This window comes from Capsicum annuum, unplaced genomic scaffold (assembly GCF_002878395.1).
Source record: "Capsicum annuum cultivar UCD-10X-F1 unplaced genomic scaffold, UCD10Xv1.1 ctg4331, whole genome shotgun sequence".
NCBI lineage: Eukaryota > Viridiplantae > Streptophyta > Magnoliopsida > Solanales > Solanaceae > Capsicum > Capsicum annuum.
The window spans coordinates 614,169-629,406 of NW_025850773.1; the positions used below are offsets into that span (position 1 = coordinate 614,169).

Sequence of the window (15,238 nt, forward strand, 5' to 3'; positions counted from 1 at the left end):
TTTTGTTTCTCGAAAAAACACCTCTTGAGGTGTTTTCACTTTTTTTGGACTCAATTTTTCTATCACTTTATCTATAATCTATAATCTATATCTATAATTTATCTCTAATCTATAATATATTAAAAGTGTGAAAGACCTTAGAAATGTCGTGTGAACTTTTTGCCCTTGAGTAATAGTCTTTGCTTTAGATAAAATCGTCTTTTCACTTTTTTTTCTAATATTAAAAAATGTAAAATTAATTAAATAAATTTATGGTAAAACTTTTCTCCTTTGCTTATTAACAGTCATCAGAATTAATGACAATTAATACTTATTTCATTAGTTTAAGAATTCTAAATCAACTAAATTTGCATTTAAAAAGATTTGAAAAATCTAAAAAATAATATTAAAGTGTTAGAATAAGAAAAATGTAAGAAGCATCACATTTGTAAAAGTTTTAAGTACGTAATAAGAATGTAACTAATGATTTTGTAAATATGTGACTTTAAAAATAAAAAAAATATTTTAAATATAGAAACAAAAAATAAAAATAACCATACCACAAATATGACCCTAATTGATGCGTCTTTAGCCTCTGACAGCAAAGGAAAGAGGTACTGCATGACAAACGCCAAAGTGATGATATCAAATATATATGTGCTTACACTAAAAAAATATGTTTACGTTACATTATTATATTAAAGTGTGAAGAATCTTTGAAAAGTAATTTAAACTTTTTCACTTCATTAAAAATCTCTGAAATAGATAAAATCATTTAGTTTTAAATAATCAAATGTTATACATGCAAGGCACGTCCGGCTAAACTAGTATATAAAAAAGTGTGAAGGGCCTTAGAAATATCGTTTGAATTTTTTGCCCTTCATTAAAAGTTTTTGCTTTAGACAAAATCATCTTTTCACTATATTTTCGTAATATTTAAGAGTTAAAAATTAATTAAATATATTTATGATAAAACATTTCCTTATTAAAAGTCATCAGAATTAATGATAATTAATGCTTTTTTCATTAGTTGAAGAATTCTAAATCAACTAAATTTAATTTTAACAATATTTGAAAAATCTAGAAATAAATATATAAGCATTAAAATAAAAAAAATTAAAAATACTAAATATTTAAAAGTTTAAGTACGTAATAAGAATATAATCAATGATTTTGTAAGGATTCGACTTCAAAAACAAGAAACAAATTAAATATAGAAAAAAAAAAGAAAAAATAACCGTACCTTGACTTTAAAAAGAAGGAAAGATTTTGAATATAAAAAAAATAACTGTACCACAAATATGGTTCAAATTGATGCATCTCTCTTAGTATCTGGCAGTTCAGGAAAGAGGTACTGCATGACAAACGCAAAATTGATAATTCATCAACCACTTAGAACTTCTGGTGGTAAAATATATATGTGATTACACTAAAATATATGTTTATATTTATATTATTATATTCAAGTGTGAAGAATCTTTGGAAAGTGAGTTAAACTTTTTACACTTTATTAAAAATCTTCGCAATAGATAAAATTATTTAATTTTAAATGATCAAATGTTAACTGTATACATCCAAAGTCTTATAATATTTTTGAATATACTATGACCAAATACAACTCCAACTCTATTTTCAACTTCAACAATACCAAATAAAGTGAATACATTTTTGATTTTCATGGCCAAAGGGGTCCTAAAAGTGAAAAAAATTTACTTGTTTTCATTTTTTTAAATACAATTTTAAATTAAATTTAAAATTCTCATGATCAAACATCAACTTGGAATTATATTTAGAATAAAGTGATTAAAAAAATTGAGAAAAAAATATCATAATCAAACGGAGACTTGGCAAAAAATTAATTATTAGGAATTAGAATTTCTGAAGATATTGCAATATTTCAACACGAAAACTCTGAGAAATATAATATAAAGATGGGAAAATAAAAAATAGTTGCAAACAATAGGTTGCACACAGAGATTATATTCAATTTTAGTGGTATTGACATTGAGTTTGAAGAAGAAAAAAACTTAGAAAATGAAAAATGATGTAAAGGAAAAGACATAAAGAAGGGTTAGTACACCCACAAGCCACATGTCCATTAAACAATAAGGCCTTATGCAACTTTTGTTGGTTGCAGAGACTCAAAATAAAATTTTTCGTTGGCATGTATAATGGCGAGCTTTCTGTCTGAGGTGGGTCCCGTAAAGAATTTTCCTAGTATTTATTATCGATACTAGACATAGAAGGGCACGTGTTCAGCATGGGCCTAATATATATTATTTTTTGGGAAAAGGATACTGTATAATTCTTTTTAGAATAAATAATTCAAGTTTGAGATTTTGTCAAAACGTGGCCAGTCAGATAAAATATTATATAAATAACATAAATATCAACCTTTTGAAAGTAATTACACTCTCTCCCACTTTACTTTACTCTCTCTCCCTATTAATATACATAACATAGCCGACGTATACATAGCATTCTGTGTATATGTTGAAATTTTTGTAATATGTTTAGGAGGTTGAAATTTTTTGTAATATTGAAAACATAAGTTGTGTATTTGTGTAATTTTTAGTAAAATATTTCCACTTTATAGTCATTTCCTAATTTGGGTCATTTTGGCCCATGTAGTTCAGATACAATCTATGTACAATACTGATACAGTTCATATACAATACTGATATAATTTTCAACTTGGGTCATTCGACCCTTTTAAAAATATTTCAATTTTTTTTATATAAATTTTTTAACTGAAAAATATTCTTGTTTTTTTATTGTTTAGAAATAATAATTAAATATAATTATATAAAAACGGTATAATTGTTATATAAAATATGTATTTATATAAGATATATTTATAGAAATTATATAGTTCTATAAAAAATGTATATGTATAGAATATATATCAAAAGTGTATAAAAATTATATAATTGTTGTATAAAATGTGCAAAAAAGTACAATTATTATATAAATTATGTATCAAAACTGTATAATTTTCTTATAGAATATTTATATGTATAAGATAGGGTCCGTTGCAATTTTCACCCTAATGTATGCTCTTTTTTTTAATTTACACCCTATTCTAGTTTTTCATATAATTTACACTCTAATCTCTTTATTTTCTTACAAAACAGTAAAACCACTTTTTTAATAACTTTTTCATGAGGGCAAAATAGGAATAACATATATTATTTTTTAACATAAATTTATTTTCTTTCAATGTAAGTGTAGAATCTTAAATACTTGTGATTTAATGTAGTGAGAGGCTAAGTTGCACGGACTTTTCACTTTCAATGCTGCACTCACATCGATTTCTCTAAAAATACACTAGCTTTGGTGAGTCCAACATGCAGCCATTGATATTTTTAAAGAGTCTGAGCAACATATGTGAGAGGCAACTACAATTATTTAGGTTGTTTTTATTTGCAGCCAAGAAAGGTAATGGAGGATAATTCGTCTCACAGGCCTGCACAAGCTCATGTGGCAACACCATGATAAATGCTGAGAAATATAAATGGAATAAAAAAATTGTATCACCTTACAAAGCCTCCAAAATATGAGTGCTATAATGAAGTCCAAGGAAAAGAGACTTGGCGTGAAGTAAAATAAAAGCAAATAGCAAGTGAAGGGTTACAAGAAGATTTGTTTAATTTTGGTAGCTACTTGTTTTTGTTTGGAGATCCTTCTCTAATATTTGTCGGTTAAAATTTGAGATTTGGTTTATTATTTTCAGTTGGCCTTGAGCATATTTTTCTCTTTGTATACCAACCAGTACTACCATTGAAATGTTGCACATCAAAATCACTCCAAAAATAAGAAAGAAGCACAGAGTTGCATTAATTTTTTAAGAGGGCTTGTAATTTTATTATTATAATCAGTTATAGTTGAGTTGTTGATGATCGAATCGCAACTCCTTACCGTGCTTATTCAATTAAAATTATAGAGAAAACTGTAGTTAGATGACACTGCCACCCACCAATCTATTATTTTATCCCAAAACAGAGGAGAACCCAATGAATTGGGAGAAAATGAGGTCTTGTATAGTATCTACTACATGGGCAATGCCCGTGCTGCGCACGGGACCAACATTCGTAAGTACTACGTCAGTTTCTATAATTTTCTATTGCGATCTCATTACTACATAAATGATGTATAGCTCAAGCTTGATAAATAACACAAAAAGCTACATTACAAATCCAAAAAGTAATTTCAAACTTCTATAAAGATCTAAAAGAGAAGTGTCATTTTACGCACTGCATTTAGCACCCACCAAATTAAAATTGAATGTTCAATTGGTACTCCCCTTGTTTCATTTTATTTGATCCAGTGTCAAACTTGACACAACCCTAAGTGTTTTCCTTCATTCTTCCAGCAGTAGACACCTTGGGTTGCTTCTGTCGATATAGTCAAAGATAGACAAAAAAGGAAGGCCAATTACTCAAGGGTCTATGTTTGATTCTGTATTGTAGTTGTTGTTCAATTCCATAGATCAAACTATCTTTTTTGCCTTCATCACTGTAACATGAAGCACCATCAACCTTTAGTTATATTTACCTCCGGAAAGAAAAACATTATCTTCCTTGATAACAATAGATAGAAGTTCAGCAAGATATCCAAGGTACCAATTAGAATTACTTCTTTCTTCCAAGGATTCAACAAGATAACTATGTACTTCAAGTTTCAATTCATATTAGATTACTTCTAAGTTCAAATGATTCCATTGAGCAACAGGAAAAAGTAGAGTTGAGTGGACCGAAGAGAAATAAGCAAGAAATTATTAAAATTGAAGAAAAAACATAATCGTGTCATGTGTGAATGATGTGTTCAATCGATATTAAAGTCGAGGGCTCATCTCTGGATGAGATGTTTAGGTGATATTAAGATACCTACAATATGGCCACTGTTACAAGCATCGACAACTGCTTGAGTGTCCATGATTGCTCCCCGAGCATTATTTACAATTAGAACTCCCTTCTTCAACTTTGAAATCTTTTCCTTGTCAAAAATCCCTCTGGATCACATAATAAAAATTGTAAGGGATTCAACTTATAGCACAGAGAAATAAATAAGGAAAAATTTCAGAAATAGCAACTCTGTAGTCTTAATTATAACTTTTATAGCAACAATTTCATAATTACGAAAAATAGCAAATTGTATTTGTATTTAAGTAAAATGTTGCTATATAAATACATATACAAATATATATATGTATTACTCATAAATACATATGCACAACTGAAAAATACATATTCTTCTATTACTATGAAGTGGGTAAAATATTGCTAGTTTTGCTATAAGTTGTAATTTTAAAAAAGTGTTGCTATTTATTGTAATTATAGTCTTAAGGATGCTAGTTTCTGTAATTTTTCAATAAATAATGTCCTTAAAGGGTGAGAACATTTAGCATCCAACTAACTTCTAACTAATGACAAAGCTTCAAAGAGAAAATTAAAGGAAGAAGGAAAAAAATGTGATCTCTAATAATATATCACTCGTGGCAATGATTCATATAGATGAAATATCAAATGTTTGTACATCAAGCCAAAAGGTGAAAGATAACTTTGGCCAAGCAATTTTTGCAACTTTAGCTGCAGCTTATACAGGTGAAGCCATTGAGGGCCATCCTTGAAATACTACTTTTAAGATTAGTCCAAAGTAATATACAAATGTAAATGGTGGGTGGCTCAAGAGAATTACTTAACTTAGGGAATAGAATAAGGGAATCTATATATACAACTACGGTGTATATGATCAAGAGTGGTATAAAAAAAATTTACGATGACACTAAAGAGTGTCCTAAAATTCTCCTTCACTTAATATTTAATTCATTCTCAATGAATATTCACCTTATCTTGCTTATTCCATCTCCTCATTAATTCATTCCTAAAATAATTTGAATATAAGAAGTTTTGACAATAATTCTTGTTGTATAGGTTTACGACATGGAATTAGAGAAACAAAAACCTTACTTTGTTTTCTATGTAAGAGGTATATTGATGAACACTATGTCATATTTTGAGAGCATATTATCAAGTTCTTCCTCAAACTTTGCTCCGATTTGACTTTCCAGCTCTGGATCCATCTTAAGACGATCATGGCAAAGTAGATAAAAGTTACAGTTAAATAGCTTCAATCGTTGGAGTAAAAGTCTGCCAATACGTCCTGCACCAACAGTTCCAACAATTTTTCCTTCCAAATCATAAGCTCTGTGAGTAATGCCAGCAACATTCCAGCCCCCATTGATAACCTGATGCTGTCCAGGAAGAAAATTTAGAACAAGAATTAAGATTTGCATCAGTTCATCTTTCGTAATTGAGACAGTATTGCTTCCAGTGACCTCTGCTACTGTCAATCCAGCAACAACAACAACTTTCAGATCAACATGATCTATCCAATTCCAGCGGTCAGCAAAAGTCGTAAATTTTTTGCCTTCTTGATTCTTTCAGCCATGACATAGGTAGAATGAGAAAGGGTCAAAATCAACACGTGGATATCAGGAATGCGTTTCTCAAGCTCTGCAGATAGAAAGTCATGGAAAATAAAACAGAAAAGCAATTATAGATGGATGGACAAAAAGACTTCAGTTCAGGAGAAATTTCTTTGTATAGAGCATTGTAAAGGATTCAACACTAAGAAACTAAGATAAGGTGTGATTAGTGTATCAGACTACGACACCGTTCTCATGATAAAAATCAAGTAAGGATTCATGCTAAGCATATCATCTATCAGAAGATATTTACTATTAAATTATTAATATGTGTACCAACTAAATAAGCCTTTGTAACTTTGATAAATTCTTGTCTAAATCACAAGATTTAGCCATAGTCGTATCAAACTACAACTAAACACTTGAGGTATAGATGTTTTGCAAATGCCCACGTGTATATCATGGAAAAATACACTCTTTTTTCCTCCTCCAGGGAACCACCTCGCAGTTTTCTAAATTTTAGTCATAACTCACTTGTAGAAAAGGATCAACACTAACAAATCAAATATTTTCTACTTTCCTTTGCTCTTTATCTAAATCAATATTCCTGATATGACCATTAAATTCTCCTCATAGGGGCCATTTATTTGAAAGTTAAGCACATATATGCACATTTTAGATGAAAAAAGCACCTCTTTTTAGCTGGTGTACATGTACACCAAGTGGAAGACCAAATGAATCAAAATGACAAATATACCCTTGAAAAGAATTTAAATGACAAATAGTAACCATGTCGATCCTCCAATTCTTACTCACACTTCTTATATAGTAGAAAAATGTATGTATAAAATATTAAAGCTTGCAATTACTTAGAAATAATTCATAAACAAAATATGAGACTATTCAATCAATAGAGTAGTTTTATTGAACACACACAGTTGCTTACCCAAGTAAAATTCATTTTCAACAATCTCTGTGTAGTATCTATAATAGAAACTACAGTTAGTTTCTAGCTATAACTTCATAGATTTATCTGTATTTTCAATAGAACAATCATGAGTTTCTCTGTGAAAGAAAAAATCATAGGCAGTTCAGTAACCTTTGTTTGCGAAAATAAAGTATTAACCCTCTTCGCATAAACACAAAAGTTCCCTAAAAGATTGAAAGAATCATTAACCAGATGTAATATTTCCATCTTCTAGTGTCACCATAGAATGTGATACCATTGTATTGAGAACTCCGAAATCAGGAGCGATGACATCTTATGGTAATTACACATAAACCACGAAACTGAATTTTTAATTTCATCAAGAGAAAATCGAAAGTGGGCATCTCATCAAATACATTGGATGCATGCCATAAATTAAACGTTCGGAGTCTTAAGCAACAAATAAAATTCTATAATGAAATCAAATGAGAAACATAGAAATATAATAAAAGAAGAAGAAAATCCACCAGAGAACAGAGGTACATCAATAATCTCTTTGTTCATTCTTATCACACTTTTTGAAACTCTACCCTTTTATATATATGTTGAGCAATTTAAAAAGAACTGAGAGAAAATTAAAGCAAAATTAGAGCAAACTTACCTACAATTGCAAGAGAAGATGAAGAGAACTAAAGGATTGTAAGGAAAAGCAAATGGCGTCTGTCGTTTGAACAAAAGTATAGTAAAGTGCTTCTGCCTTCTAGAATGATATTATTGGCGTGAATTGACGGATATACCCTTGGTCGTTCCTCCACTGCCTCTTCTATATAGTAGAAATTATAATAAAAATGCAACAACCTATATTTTTGTGTTTTGAACTTGTGCTAGACTTCAATTGCCCTTCTTTAATATGCACTTAATTCATTATTTTGTTTATTAATATTAAATTAACGAGAGATATGTTTCAACTCTCTTTAAATATAAAATCATTATTATTGTTATTCCTATTTTATCCTCATGAAAAACTTATGAAAATGGTGATTTTATTATTTTGTAAAGAAATAAAGAGATTAGGTGCAAATCATTAAAAAAATAGAATATGGTGCAATTTACAAAAACTGAACACATATTAGGGTGCAAAATGCAACGGACTTGTATAAGATATGTATAGAAACTGTTTAGAAGGTGTTTAGAAATGGTATAAAACAAGTCAACGAATTAAAATGGCTAAAAAGTGGAATTTAAATTTCATGGTTATTTTCGTAGAAATAGTTTAATTTGAAGTGTCGTTTCTGTCCTTTCCCCTTATTTTTTTATCTTAATTTATGTGACACAAATATAATTTTAGATAATCAATCATTAAAATAATTTAATTTTTTAATTATTGTGATTTATTATACTTTTAGCAGAATTTTCCAATAAGATATTAATACTCTCTCAGTGCTAGTTTACGTGTTTTTTTTATTTTTAAATAATATATGTGACTTTATGTCTTTCTCTGTCGCATCGTAATTTTTGTGGCACTAATATAAATTTTGATAGTTAAATAAATATTTTAAGTTAGACATATCATTTTGTGTGTATTTTATCTTTTTTATGAAATGTTATTAATTTTTTAATGCTTAGATGACCATAAAAGTTAATTAGGGTGATATAATAAAATCACAATTGAAACAACGAAGAAGGCATGTCTTAAATAACTTATGACAACTAATTAGAAGTGATAAAACAAAATTATTTTAAAAAATAGTTGTGAAATTTTTTTAAATGGATTTCATATAAGACATCAAATTAATTTAAAACATCAAGAGTTAATTTATCGTTTTATGTCCAATCTTTTTTATTTAAATATTATTTATTTCTAATACTTAAATAATTTATAATAATTAATTAGGCGTGATATAGTAAAATTACGATTGAAACAGCTGAAAGAGGTAACACAAAACATCAAGAGTTAATTTATTATTTTATTTTTACTTTATATTTTTAATTAAATATTATTAATTTTTTAATACTTAAATAACTTATACTAATTAATTAGGAATAATATAGTAAAATTATGATTGAAGTAGCTGAAGCAGACAACACAAGCAGGCAAAACGTGCCTGCTTATATCCTCTTATTATTAGTTAGAAAATAGAAAAGACCAAAATAAGAAAAAATTATGTTATTATTGAATAAATTGAAATCTAAATCTCTAAAATACTACTCGCTCCATTTCATTTTATGTGTCATAGTTTGACCGATCATGGAGTTTAAGAAATAAGAAAAGAGTTGGTGAGTTTCGCCAAATTGTTCTTTATTAAAAATGTATTACTACTATCTTTTATTAAGTGAGGCCAATAAGGATAAAAGTAAAATTGTGTCTTTAAATATTTACCAAATAAAGAAAGATGACTTTCTTTTTTGGGATGAATAAAAGAAAATGACCATACATAAAATGGAAGAATTTAAGTTTTGTGCACCGTCAGTGTACAAAATATTCTACACTATCAGGTAAACTTGACTTGCTATTGGAGGTTACCTAACTTTTTCTTTTTTAATTTTTATATAAAGAATTGGACAACCTGCAATAGCAGGTCAAGTTAACTGATAGTGTAGAATATTTTGTGCACTGATGGTGCATAGAACTTAAACTCAAAATGGAATGGAAGGAATATTATTTATTAAGAAACAAAATAAATAAAATAATATTTATTTTTTTAAAGCGAAATGCATATATGTTCTTACAAATAACTGTAATACCCCGTATATTTCTAAGCTAGAAAATGAACCGTTGTTCTTACACATGAAACCTCCTATCCTGTGATTCATATTAGAGTACATGAATTAGGATGAGTATCCTAGTGATAAAAGAGCTTATAATGTGTTAAGCATGTTTATAAGAGTCACTTAGAGTAAGCCAAGCTAAGAACTTTTGAATCCACCAAGTTTTCGTGTGTGATTTCACATCATTCATCATTAAATGATAATAACTAGTTTTATAGGTGGTATTTTGGCAGATTTATACCATCCAAATTGTAAAGAATTGAATAATCTTTCCTTCGATGCCAAATTCTCCTAAAACGGACACCCGATGAAGAAGTTATGACGATTTAAAGTTTCAGCAGCGTTATTTCAGTCAGTGGCGCATCGCGCCGTAAGCCAAAATGAAGTTTGTCAATTTCCAGTGTCTCTCCATGATTCCACCACATCGCGGTGAGTTTCCAGGTTATAAACGGGGGGCAACGCGATATCTCTGCGTCGTGCTGGGGGCCCAAATCAGGTAATTTTCACAGAAATTAAATGACACATCTAGAAGGGTATTTGGGTCATATTTCCACCCCTATATATAATCCTTAAACACAAAATTAAGACCTTATTTCACCAAAACATACTCTTTCTCTCAAAATCCTCTCAAGAACACATTAGGATTTTCAAGTTCAAGCGAATTTCTCCATCAATCATCAAGAATCTTCCATCTAAGGTATGAGTAGTGTTCATCTATAGATCTATTTCGTTCATAGAGCTCAAGAACCATGTTTTAAATATTATATTGTGATTGTCTTGTTGTGATATGACCATGTACATGTTGATGATTATTGTTTAAGTTTCAAGATGATATCTAAAGGTGTTTTTATGAAGTATATGTGTTCCTTAGTTGAAATCCATGAACTTTATGTGGTTTAAAATGGGAAAATTCATGAAAACTCACCTAAGCTAAAAGAATGCATGCAAAGTGTTTGATAAAAGGCCTAGGATGATAGAATTCATGCCCCATGATTTAATAGTGCTGAAATGACAAGTCCATGCTCTATGCTTTATGATTTTACATAAATTCCACGTGATTGATATGCATCGTTGTTGTGATATGGATTGAGCATGATATTGAAGATATACAAGTATACACATGTTGTGTGAATTTACCTTTCATACGTAAGATGTTGAGAACTATGCTTAGTGTGAAATCCCCTACTTATGATATGGTGAATTGTGGACTCCATTTTATGATCAAGTCAGTTATGTGTGTCAGTTTCCTTCCATCAAGTCCTGGGGGTACTAGTACCTGAAAAATATAGCTGTGTGCCTAGAGCCATGTCACGTTATCACGATAATCTCAGTCAAGCCATGATTTATAAAACTCAGTAAGTCATGTGACTCAGGAAATCTCAAAAATCTCATGATCTCAATAAATTCTCAGATAGTAGTACTATTTCGTTAGTCAATGAAAGTCAGTTACTCAGTCCATGTACAGCTAGTTAAATCATATTCCGTTTCTTTATATGGGAGTAGAAGTTAGCACCGAGTGAACCCAAGGATGGGAACTCACCTGCCAGTTTAGGGTGTAATTCTTAGTAGTCATTCTTGTGCTCCAGAACTACGTAGCCAGCGTAGGTTTAGACATATTAACCTGTTAGATTAGGGTTGATGAGGTGGATTAACCTATCAGTTTGGGGTTCTTACCGTTCTCATTCGAGTACCTGCTAACTAAGGGTCACTTACAGTTGTCCTTACAGTAGCGCGGTATTGACACCCTTCCAGTCGGGGCAGAGATTGGACCCCAACCTAGCTATATGTGTTATTAGGGCATGTCGGTTAAGCAACTACCTCCCACAGTTTCATTCCCAGTCTCAGTAAAAGAACTCAGATAGTTCTCTATATTTCAGTATACCAGGACTATTAATCATAGTCAATTCAGTTACAGTACGGAACTCAGGTAGTTCCATCAGATTCAGGACTGTTAGACATAGTTATCCATGTTATCAAAATTTCAGTATCAGTCATGTTAGATAACAGTAAACCATGTATTAGCGTACAGATCTAGATGTCATGTATTCACAATTTTAGTTACTATGTATACATGTTTGTACTCTTACGTTCATATCAGTCAGTCAGTTAGCATTGTTCATGCATGTAAACCCTTTTGCATTTAGCCTACCTCACTCGTATACTCAATACTTCCAGTCGTACTGATGTATTTGCGCTATGGTGCTTTCTTTCATGTTACACCATAGGTTTAGAGACACGAGTTTCAGATCAATAGTAGCATTCCAGTCGCAGAGTTGTAGTGATTCTTCATCCATTCAAGGACGATATTATTTTATTTCATTCATTATTTTAGTTCAGTTTTGGTAGACGGAGTTAGTTGGAGACATGTTTCTTCAACTCCTTATTTCAGACAGTATTTTGAGGCTTTCAGATTTAGTTCAGATTTTAGATTTAGCTTTCAGTTGTTTTGGGTATTTGTTACCCGATATGGGTGTTATTATTTATCGGATATTCTATTCAGTTGAACCTTTTGGCCTATTATTCATGATTTCTGCATTCTACAAGTATATTATGCAGTGTACAGGTACAGATATCAGTCATAAGTTAGTTGTGGTCCCCTGGGGTCATAAGAACCATGTAGCATTCCGATTCAGCAAATTGGAGCATTACAAACTTGGTATCAGAGCCTAAGGTTCAATAGAGTCCTAGGAAGTCTGAAAGCTGCATCTAGTAGAGTCTTGTGCATGGGTGTGTTGCGCGTCACATTTATGTGCAAGAGGCTATGAGATGTTTCAGGAACAGTTTCCTCTCTTTCAGTAATCTTGTCGTGCTAGTGACTAAAATCTCAAGTTAAACTCTCTGTCTAATTCGTTCTTCTCTTATTTCAGAATATGCCTCCAAAAAAAAGAAACCAGCCCGCTCCTTAGCCCGAAGATCCTTTAGGCGAACATGTTTCTCATGCGGAGTTTAGGGTCACATTCACCACATTTGCTCAGTCTGTGGCTACCCAAAATGAATGGCCACCATTTATTTCAGCCAATCTAGTGTCCAACTCAGCCGTATCTAGGATTCGGGACTTCACCCAAATAAACCCTCCATCTTTCTTCGGGTTAGAGTGCCGAGTTAGTCGTCACATACCAGTTACAGGATATTGGTCACACTTGGTACAAATAGTGGAAGTTTGAGAGGGTAAATAGTACAGGTCCTATAGAGTGGAAGGAATTTATCATGGCTTTCTTAGACAGATTCTTTCCCCAAGAGCTGAGGAAGGAAAAAGTTCTTGAGTTCATCAACCTCAGGCAGGGAAATATGACAGTTAAAGAGTATTCTCTCAGATTTACTCAGCTATCCAGATATGCCCCTCATGTGGTTGCAGACAACAGGCCTAAATGAGCAAGTTCGTGTCAGAAGTGAATGATAGTGTGGTAAATAAGTGTAAGTCTGCGATACTGAACAACGATATGACTTTAGCCAGGCTCATGAACCATGATCAACAAATATAGGAGCAGAAGATTAGGACTAGGTAGAGGCAGAACAAGAGAGCAAGATCAGGCAGTTTCAGTTTTGCTCAACCCAAATCAGAAGGAGGAAACCGTTTGCAGTTTCATCCTAAGCTAGCAGTTCCAGCTCCTTTCTCTGCCAATGCCCCAGTGCCAAAATTCAGAGCTGGCAACAGAGATCGAGCACCAGGCTCTAAGTCTCAGGGCAGTGTCAGCAGTGCCCGAACTAATCCCTTGTGTCAGACTTGTGGTAAGAACTACAAGGGTACCTATAGAGCTGGTAGCGTTATTTGTTTTGGTGGTGGCAAGCCAGGACGCAAGATTAGAGTGTGTTCGTAGTCAGGTCTATTGGGTTAGTAGAATCGTTCCACAGCACAGTCCGATCTCCCAAATAAGTAGGGTACCACTTCCAGTGCTGCTAGTGGGCAACGCCCAAACAAACTCTATGCTCTTCAGACCCGACAGGATCAGGAAAATTCTCCTGATGTCGTACTGGTACATTACAGATTTTCCATGTTCATGTTTACACTTTGCTAGATCCAGGTGCATCCTTGTCTTTTGTTACTCCTTATATAGCAGGTGATTTTGGAATCAGTCCCAAAATTTTAGTAGACCCGTTTTCAGTCTCTACCCCAGTGGGTAAAACTATCATAGATCGGCGGGTATACAGGAACTGCCGATTATGATATTTCAGAGATCCACGTTAACAAATTTAGTTAAGTTAGAGATGGCTGATTTTGATGTCATTCTCGGCATGGATCGGCTTTATTCCTGCTATGCCACAGTCGACTGTAGAAATAGGATAGATCAATTTTAGTTTCCGAATGAGCCCATCCTAGAGTGGTAGGGTAGTACTTCATCTTTCAGGAGTCAACTTATTTCCTACCTTCGGGCAGAGAAAATGATTTCTAAGGGATGTGTTTATTATCTTGTTCGTGTTAAAGACTCTAGTTTCGAATCTCCTAGCTTTGAATCAATCCCAGTGGTTAACGAATATTTAGATGTATTTCCTAAAGATCTTCCAGGCATTCTTCCCCAAAAGAAAATAGACTTCGGCATTGACCTTATTCCAAATACTCAGCCTATTTTTATTTTGCCATATAGAATGGCACCATCAAAACTCAAAGAACTGAAGGATCAGTTGAAGGATCTCTTAGATAAGGGATTTATTAGATCCAGTATTTCCCCGTGGGGCGCACTAGTCCTATTCGTGCGAAATAAAGATGGTTCTCTCAGGATGTGTATTGATTACCGTCAACTCAACAAAGTTACGGTCAAGAACAAGTAGCCTCTTCCTAGAATAGATGACTTGTTTGACCAATTTCAGGGTGCCAGTTCTCCAAGATAGACCTCAGATCAGGCTATCATCAGCTCAGATTTAGAGAATGTGACATCCCGAAGACAACTTTCCATACTTGGTATAGTCACTTCGAATTTCTAGTTATGTCCTTTGGTCTTACCAATGCCCCAGCCACTTTCATGGACTTGATGAACCGTGTGTTCAAGCAGTACTTGGACATGTTCGTCATAGTCTTCATAGATGAAATCCTGGTCTATTCCCGCAAGAGCATGATCATTCAAACCATCTCAGAATTATTCTTCAGACTCTTAGAGATCACCAGTTATTCGCCAAATTCAGTAAGTGCGAATTTTGGC

General features: G+C 32.1%; 1 pseudogene; it reads right to left on the reverse strand.

Moving 5' to 3' along the window:
* Window positions 1–5,956: 5,956 nt before the first annotated feature.
* LOC107874085 lies at window positions 5,957–7,632 on the reverse strand (annotated as a pseudogene).
* Between the last annotated feature and the right edge of the window lie 7,606 nt (window positions 7,633–15,238).